The sequence below is a fragment of the Rhinopithecus bieti genome, unplaced genomic scaffold (assembly GCF_001698545.2).
Source record: "Rhinopithecus bieti isolate Rb0 unplaced genomic scaffold, ASM169854v2 scaffold_11710, whole genome shotgun sequence".
NCBI classification, from domain to species: Eukaryota; Metazoa; Chordata; class Mammalia; order Primates; family Cercopithecidae; genus Rhinopithecus; species Rhinopithecus bieti.
Genome location: NW_016806876.1, coordinates 242,060 through 250,315, shown reverse-complemented (window position 1 = coordinate 250,315; position 8,256 = coordinate 242,060).

The following is an 8,256-nucleotide window of genomic DNA, read 5'->3' as shown; positions in this document are numbered from 1 at the left end:
CTCCTGCAATCTTCAGAAGGTGGGTTTTGGCTGCTTATGGTGAGCACTTTCAAGCACTGCAAGGGATGCAGAAATGGCCCAGTGCGAATGCACCAGGAGTCCTGGAGTGTGGCCCTCCAACCCACCAAAGAGCCTCTTTCTTGCTCCCTCTGGCAGTCCTACGTTCCAGTCACAGTTCTGGGACTGCAGGGGACACCGTGGCTGCTCCTGGCTCTGTGGATGGATGGATGTACTTAGGTGGTGTGCCACCAAGGGGCTCCATCTTCAAGCCCTTCTGAGGGCCCCAAGGCACTGGTCAGCAGAAGGTAAAGACATCCAGGGCCAACTGTCCTTCTCCCCAAATGTGGTCCTGGACTTGGTACCTCCCCACACCACGCCAGTGGGAAACCCTGGTCCTCAGCCCCTTCGTCAGTCCCTGGCCTCCATGCTCCCTGCTCTTCTGTCCAATTCCCAGCCCCAGTGCCTCGTTCACCTCCCACGTCACCCCCAGTGAAAATGCTCAGGAAGGACAAAAAGCTACCCTCAGCCCTGTTGGAGGCATCAGATGGATCCAGGTTTGTGGTCTTGTGCAGGTCTCCACCCTGGTCCACTTGGATGTGGGCCTCACACAGAGTACAGGGCTCTGTCGGGAAGTGGGGGGTTCCCAGAGCCCTGCACTCTGGAACAACCCACCTAGCACAGAGCAGAGTTTTCAGGTGTGTTATCATGTGTGCTTCAATTTTCAGCTTTAGGCTTTTATTTTCAAATTCTACCATTAACACTGAAGCCCTGCTTTACATACACACACACACACACACACACACACACACACACACACACACATCTGCCTGCAGGTGAGCCGGGATGTTGTTTGCAAAGATCCTTTTCTCAAATGCCTTCGGAGGACACCCAGGCCTTGGGAAGCCCACAAGGCTACCTCCTCTGTGTGGGCCTGTGTCTCAGGTGGGCAGGGCCGTCAGAGCTTCAGGGCCTCCACACCCTCGCCCTGCTCTCCTGGGGCAGCCCCCCATGCAGCGGTGGCCTGAAGACTTCCCAGGGTCCCCAGCTTGAGCACTGCCCCTGCATGTGTTTTGTGGGAATTGGAATGGCGGTTATTTAGAGGGAGGAGAGAGGATCTGTGATCAATTGTGTGTGCCGTTGAACTACAGACCTTTTCCACAATTGCTCTTAACAAGCAGAGAGAACCTGGGATCCTGAGTGGCTTCTTCCTGAAAAACCTGACTCCGGTAAGGGCAGAGTTTACAACCAATCCAGTGTCACCAAACCCGCTGACGGTGCTGGATCAGGCTGACTTCTGCACTCAGGAGCTGCAGGGCTTTTTGGTTTTCTTAGGTGACTTGTCATGTGTCCTTACAGAATTCCATCGGGCTGATTTCCAGCCTGGCTTGGTACTCCCTGATATTTTTAGCATCAGGACTGTTTTTTAACCCATGGGCCATGAATTTGGAAGGTGCAGGTGTGATGGCCTGAGAGGCAGAGCTGTGCTCCAATCCTGCCCCCACATGCTCATCTGTGACACAGAGACCCCAGCAGGGCAGGGACCTCCAGGAGCCCTCCCCTGAGCAGGCCACCCAACTTCCAGACCAACCACCACCTTGCACAGCACTGAGCTGTCCTGCAGCTCCTGGACACTGTGCGGAACTGAGAAGTGCTCCAGTGTGTTGTCTTCTGGGTGCAGCAAGAAGCAGGTGTAATGACACGGGACTCTGTGGCCCATGAACGCCTGGTGGACCTCCTGCTTCATCTCCTGGGGGAAGACTTCTGCCAGTGATAAGGCCCCTAGTACCTTGAGGAAGAGGCCATATGGCAGGGAGAAAGGACGTGCTCCCTTGTCCCCCACGCAGAATACCCAGATCCCAAGAATCAATGCCCAACATACTCAGTTTCCCACTTTTTGGCTTGTATTTCAGGTCCTGGAGGTTCACACCATGCCCACCTGCTCATGTGTGTGTGCTGGACGGAGCCTGGCCCAGCTGGCTATTCTTGAGGCCAAGTGTAACCCCTGAGCAGAGTAGGGGGACATGGAACAACGAAGGGAGGGAAAAGAACAGCCTTGTCTCTTCCCTAGCCCAGTACTCATGGCCCCAGGCAAAATGGCTTTCACCTTCCATTAGAGGAGCTCCAAGTCCCAACCCTGGAGACACAGAGGATATGAGAGGTCTTTGTCTGGTTCCCCTTTGAGTTAAAAGCATGCAAGACCTCTGGGCTGGCTCTGCCCTTGGAGACCACCCAACACCACCTCCCCTCTGGCAGATGGTGAAGTCATGGCCCAGAGAAAGGTGACGTCCCTGAAGGCAAAGAGCAAGAGTCTGGGGAGTCCTGGGACCCCTATCCCACCAGCCAGCCACTCCCACTCCTTTCCCCAAACAGGCTTGGCAGGTCCAGATGGTAGCTGTCCTCTAGCAGTGGGGCAGTGACCTAAGTCTGGACCCCATTCCCAGGTCCATCACACTGGCTGAATGATCCTGGGCAAGGCACAGGACTCTCGGTTTCCTGCCTTTGACATGGGGTCAGAAGGATCATGGGTAAGACTTGGTATTTTAGCCTCATTCTCCCCAGCAGACTCAGGCCTGGTCTCCAGCATTCCTTCCTCCACCTCACTTGTGAGAGAAGGGCTCTATCCTGAATGCCAGGGTCTTCACAGAAAAGCCCATGTTCCGAATGACAATGACTTCCTGTCCTGGGGTCTTATCTCCCAACTTGACCTCATCCAGTCTACCTTTTCTGAGTGACTTGGCTGCCCCAGCCTCCTTCTTTGAGTTCTCTGGGCAGTCCCTGTTCAAAAGCATGACTCACGGTGGCTCTGGGGGTGACAAGGATACAGCTGAGTCAGATGGGCTTAGTTGGTGAAGGAAGGCAGTCCACCTCTCTCCCCCTCGGGGGGCATGTGCTTTATGGAACAGTGTCTGCATGCCCTCCTGAGTCTCTGCCCCAGAGTCCCACCCCACCCTCGACACCCCTGCAGTCCACTGCCTCCTCCCTCCCACATCCTGAGCCCTCCCTTCCCATCTGCTTCTCCTCCGCGCACCACAGCATGGCTGCCACCTCAGCACACTGCCCAAAGCACTCTCCCCAGGGTCACCAATACCAGTGTTAGGGCACAGGCCAAGGATCTTCTCCAGCCCTGATGTATGTGCCTTCTCAGCAGCACCCCATGCCACTGCACACTCCCTCCTCCTGTTCCCTGACTAATGCAACACCCCTGTCCCTCCCTCTCTGGTTCCATCTCCTTACACCAGTCCTGAGCTGGGGATGTGCCTGGGCCCAGCCTCTGCTCGTTCTCATCTTATGCTCTCCATGGCTTCTAATATCCTCCTGCCTTGAAGCTCCCATGGCCAATCCTGACCCTGATCAGGCTTTTCAGATGAAGGAGACAGCTGCCTCCCAGGCATCACATGTGGCTGGCATTTACGCATCACTGAAGACTCATCTTGTGGGGATGGGATTTACCTTCCTCCATAAACTGGCCGCTGCTCTGTGTGGGTTCCCCTTCCCTGTTGAATCACTCACCCTAAATCTCCCAAACGACCCATGAGCCCCAACCTCTGTGGCCACAGCCCTGGGATGGGCATTTCTCCTGTTTTAAGAGTGCCAACTGGAACCCCTCTAATAAGCCCACTACTCTCTAGGTCAAGCTTATTAAGCCAGCACTCTCAGGCACCAACCTAAAGCCAGCCTTAGTTCCTACCTGCTTCCCACCTAGGTTTAGATGCACCAAAGCACAGAAACCTGAGGACCCTGCCCCTGCCCTCCCACCTCTGTACTTCTGTTCAGGTTTCCCCTTACGTCCCATTCTTTAAGGCACACACACTCATCCTTCTAGGCCTAGGGGAAATACTCCCTCTTCTCAAAAGTCCATCCGTATGACCACTGATGGCAGAATTACGCCTCATCCCCCAACTTACAGGCCGTGAGGGGAGCTGGGAGTAGGTGACAAAGCCTTCCAATCTTACCTAGGCACGAGGGTAAAAATGGCAGCCCCTCCATGCCCTTGGGACTGGGACCTCCTCTCAGAAACCCTCCAGCAAACACAGGCCTGCCTGAATGCCCACTGGGCTAATGGGGACCTGGGCCCCAGGCTGTGCCCGTCAGTCAGGCAGGCCTGCTTGGCTTGACTGGGAGCTTAAAGTTCCTAGCTCTGAGCAGGGTCTGGGCTTCCTTCCAGACAGAACAGCTCACCTAGCTCCACCCATCCCAGCCAGCCCCACCTCCTCTTCCCTACCCAGCTCTCAGCAGTGGGGTTAGGGTGCTCTTCCCAGAACTGTGTGGGCCCAAACCAGGCCCACTGGAAGCATGGAGCAGGAGCCTCGGACAAGGGATTCGCCAGTACAGAAAGGCACACCAGGGACTTGGAGAGAAGCCACTCTCCCTCCGCTGTATCCCATGACATAGAAGAACTAGGACCTCCAGGAGCTCAGATATGGTCCCCTCCCCTTCTCCTCACTCCTTAAAAGGGTATTTGAGGGCCAGAAAGGATCAGAGCCTGGCCCAAGGTCACCGGGCAGAAGAAACCCCAGATTCCCCTCCACAGCCACACCCTCTCACTGCTGCACTGCCTGAAACCCTGGCCACTGCGGACCTTCAATAACTGCATCTGCTGTCACCCCTCCATGAAACTCCCAAGAACCAGGAGGATGCACAAGAACTTCCTCTCCCTTCCGGCGACCCGACAGCCCCAGGCAGGGTAACCTCAAGCTCTTGGTAAGTGAGCAGCCCTGGCCAACAGTGAAAACCTGCCTGACTCTAATGACTGAGCAGACAGGAGGAGGAGCGGCAGCTACAGAGCAGACAGGAGGAGGAGGAGCAGCGACAGAGCAGACAGGAGGAGGGGCAGCGACAGAGCAGACGGGAGGAAGGGGGCAGAGACAGAGCAGACGGGAGGAGGAGGGGCAGTGACAGGGCAGACGGGAGGAGGAGGGGCAGAGACAGGGCAGACACCAGGAGGGGCAGTGACAGAGCAGACACCAGGAGGAGGGGCAGAGATCGGTTGGCTTTCAAGAAGCAGCAAGAGGAAGGGCAGATAGGAGGAGGAACTTCCCCTACCGGGTCCCCGAGAAAGGCTGTGCTGACTGGCACACCCCAGGAACAAAGGGAGAAACAGGAAGGGCCCCTGCCCATTGTGCAGCAGCGGTTTTGAGCACTGAGATCCCGGAAGTAGGGAGGCAGAGACCTGGCCCTGGAGAAGCAGCCTGTGCTCCTTGGCCTGTCTAAAATGGGAGGCACAGAGGAGGGAAGGGAAGACAAGGCCAGGTGGCCACAGGCTCCATCCTCCCTCCCCAGCCCTGGGATCCCACCACCTGCAGAGGGCATCCATCCCCTGATCAGATTTCAGAGGCCTCCTTTTGCCCATGAGGGTCTGTCCCGCCTGTCCTCCTTCCTCTGGAGAACGCTGAAGGTCTCCTCATCTCTGGGTGAAGGCCTGGGGACCTCCTCAGTGAGAGAGTAGCCAGCTTGTTCAGGAGGCCTCCACTGCTCACCTGGTACGACGCTCTCCTGGGCCCTGGAGTCTCAGGATGGCCATAATAGCAAAGTAGCCAGCTCTGTGGCCCAGGACTGGTACCACCTGTGTTCCCCACTACTGTCGCTGCTGCTACCCTTGCCCTAATGCAGCTGGTGGGCCCTGGGCTGGAGCTCGAGCTGGCTTTGTGCTTCAGTGGGATCCCACCTGCCAGGACAGCCCCAGGAAGGGTGCACTCCCCTTGCCTTGCATCTGGCTCCAGGTTGGCTAGAAGGATGGCTGTGGGCCAGGAGGCCGCAGTGGCTCCAGGATACCAGGAAGGACAGCTATCTGCATTTGGGCCCACCTCCCTATACCCCCAGAAAGGGGCCACTGCTGGCAAGGCCACTGGGGGACAGGAGAACCCAGCATTTGTGGTACCTGGACCCCTCAAGATTGAGGCCTAGGAGACTGATTGACAGGGGCAGGTCCCAGTAGTGGGGTCCTCTGCTCAGCTTCCACTCTAGAGGGTCGGGCAGAACTGCTTTGGCAACAGTTGATGCAGACCTGGGCTCAGGCCCCGAGGGCCTGCCCCAGTCTGCCAGTCACAGGCACTGAGCATCTCCTCTGCCTTTTGGGCCTAGTGGCTGGCTGGGACCTCTGGTTCCTGCTGCCTCCTGCAGGTGCCCTGACAGTCACCTCTTTCCTGAGAGTCACTGGTGTTGGTGAGAGGGAGGGGGATGGAAACTTCCATCCCTGTCTCCCAGAGGACAACTGCACTGGTCCCCCAGGCCGCTGAGCTCCAACTGAGAAGCTGGTGGCTCCAAGTTCCCATCCTCGCAGCCCCTTCCCTGCCAGGAGGGAACCAAGTCTCTCCCGGGGGACCACAGCTGGCAGCAAGAGACCAAGGGCAGCTCAGCTGGGGAGAGGGAGCATGCCCAGCTTGCCAGGGTACCTCGCCTGTGCCTCTGCTGTGCTGCCAAGCCCCCATCAGGACAGCTCTGGCATGCATCCTAACCAGGTGAAGCGGGAGCCAGGCTCTCCCTCCATCCCCCCTCCATCCCTGCCCCTCCAGGCCCAGGGACCCAGGCAGACCCTGTGCCTCTCCATAGCCCCCACCAAGGGTTCTAGGCCTCATACAATGACCAGATGAGAAGAAGGGCCAGGCCTAGGCAGAACCCCTCTCCTACCCCTTCCCCAGACTGAAAAAGAAATAGGTCATTTCACGTGTCATAATTTTGTATAAATATGTGTAAGAAATTAATTGAAAACCCATATGAATTAATAAGTTAATCAGATACAATCAGATACAACATCAACTTACAAAGTTAAATTGTACTATTACATAAAATCAGTTATTCTAAACATTAAATGAAGACAAAATTTCCATTGGTAAAAGCATCAGAAAGGAAGAAATACTCGGAAATAAATGCAACAAAATAAATGCAATGACTTTATGGTGAAAACTTATTCTAAAATGCTAAAAGTACTCAAAGAACTGAATATGTTGAGTGACATCAATATTCAAGAATAACAATACTTACTATTAACACCAAAATACTAAAAGCTGGTTCTATAGATTCAATGCAAATTTGCTAGTTTTGTCAATAAAAATTGTAAAGCTCTTCCTAAAATGCATGTGGATATGCAACCAAAATAAAATAAATGCAATTTTTTAAAAAAGAATAGCAAAATTTAATGACTTGCCCTGCCAATATCTTTTGTTTTGTTTTCAGCGACAGGGTCTTGCTCTGTCACCTTGACTGGAGTTCAGTGGCACAGTCACAGCTCACTGCATCCTGGAACTCCTGGGCTCAAGCGATCTTCCCACCTCAGCCTCAGGAGTAGCTGGGACTACAAGTGCATGCCACTCATCCTGCTAACGTTTTTTCTTGTAGAGATGGCATCTTGGTGTGTTGCCGAGGCTAGTCTCAAACTCCTGGGATCAAGCAATTATCATGCTTCGGCCTGGCAAAATGCTTGGATTACAAGTGTGAGCCACCATGCCCACACAACCAATATCAATCTTTATTGCAGTGTTACAGTCTGGTACTAACATGAGTATAGATTCATGTAGGCGAATAGAACAGAAGGGCAACTAATAAACATTAATTTATGGTAAATTGATTGTGTCACCGATGCCAAGAAATTGTAATAGGAAAATAAATGTAATTTCAAAAAATTTTGCTGGGAAAACTAAATATTCACTTTGCAATAGGATAAGGTGGACCCCTAACTCAAACCGCAGCTGCCCAAAATTACTCAAAAAGGATAATATATCAAAATGTAAGAGGTAAAACGCAAAATTCTTTGGAGAAATCATACAGTTAATATTTGTATTCTTGGTTTACATAAACTAAGATATTACACCAAAGCACCAATTTTATTAATTTAAAAATGATGAATTACACTTTATTGAATTGGAAACTTTTGTTCTTAGAACATCAAAAGAGGATGAAAAGCTATGCTGCTTAATGGGAGAAAATATTTTAAATTGTATATGTGATTTGGGTATTTTAGAGTTTATAAAGAATATTTTTAATATATATATAATCTCATTTATATATGGAATCTTAAAAACTAAACTCAGAGAAGCTAGTGTGTAGAATATAAAAAAAAAACTCTTATCAGTCAACAATGAAACAACCATTGACCAACTAAAAATGGAGAAAATATTTGGATAGACGTTTTCCATAGAAGATACACAATTTGCCAATTTGCTCTATTTCATGAATTGCTGAAAAAATACAAATCATACCACAATTAATACTAATTGACACCCGCTAGACAGGCTATAGGAAAGATACAATGACAAATGT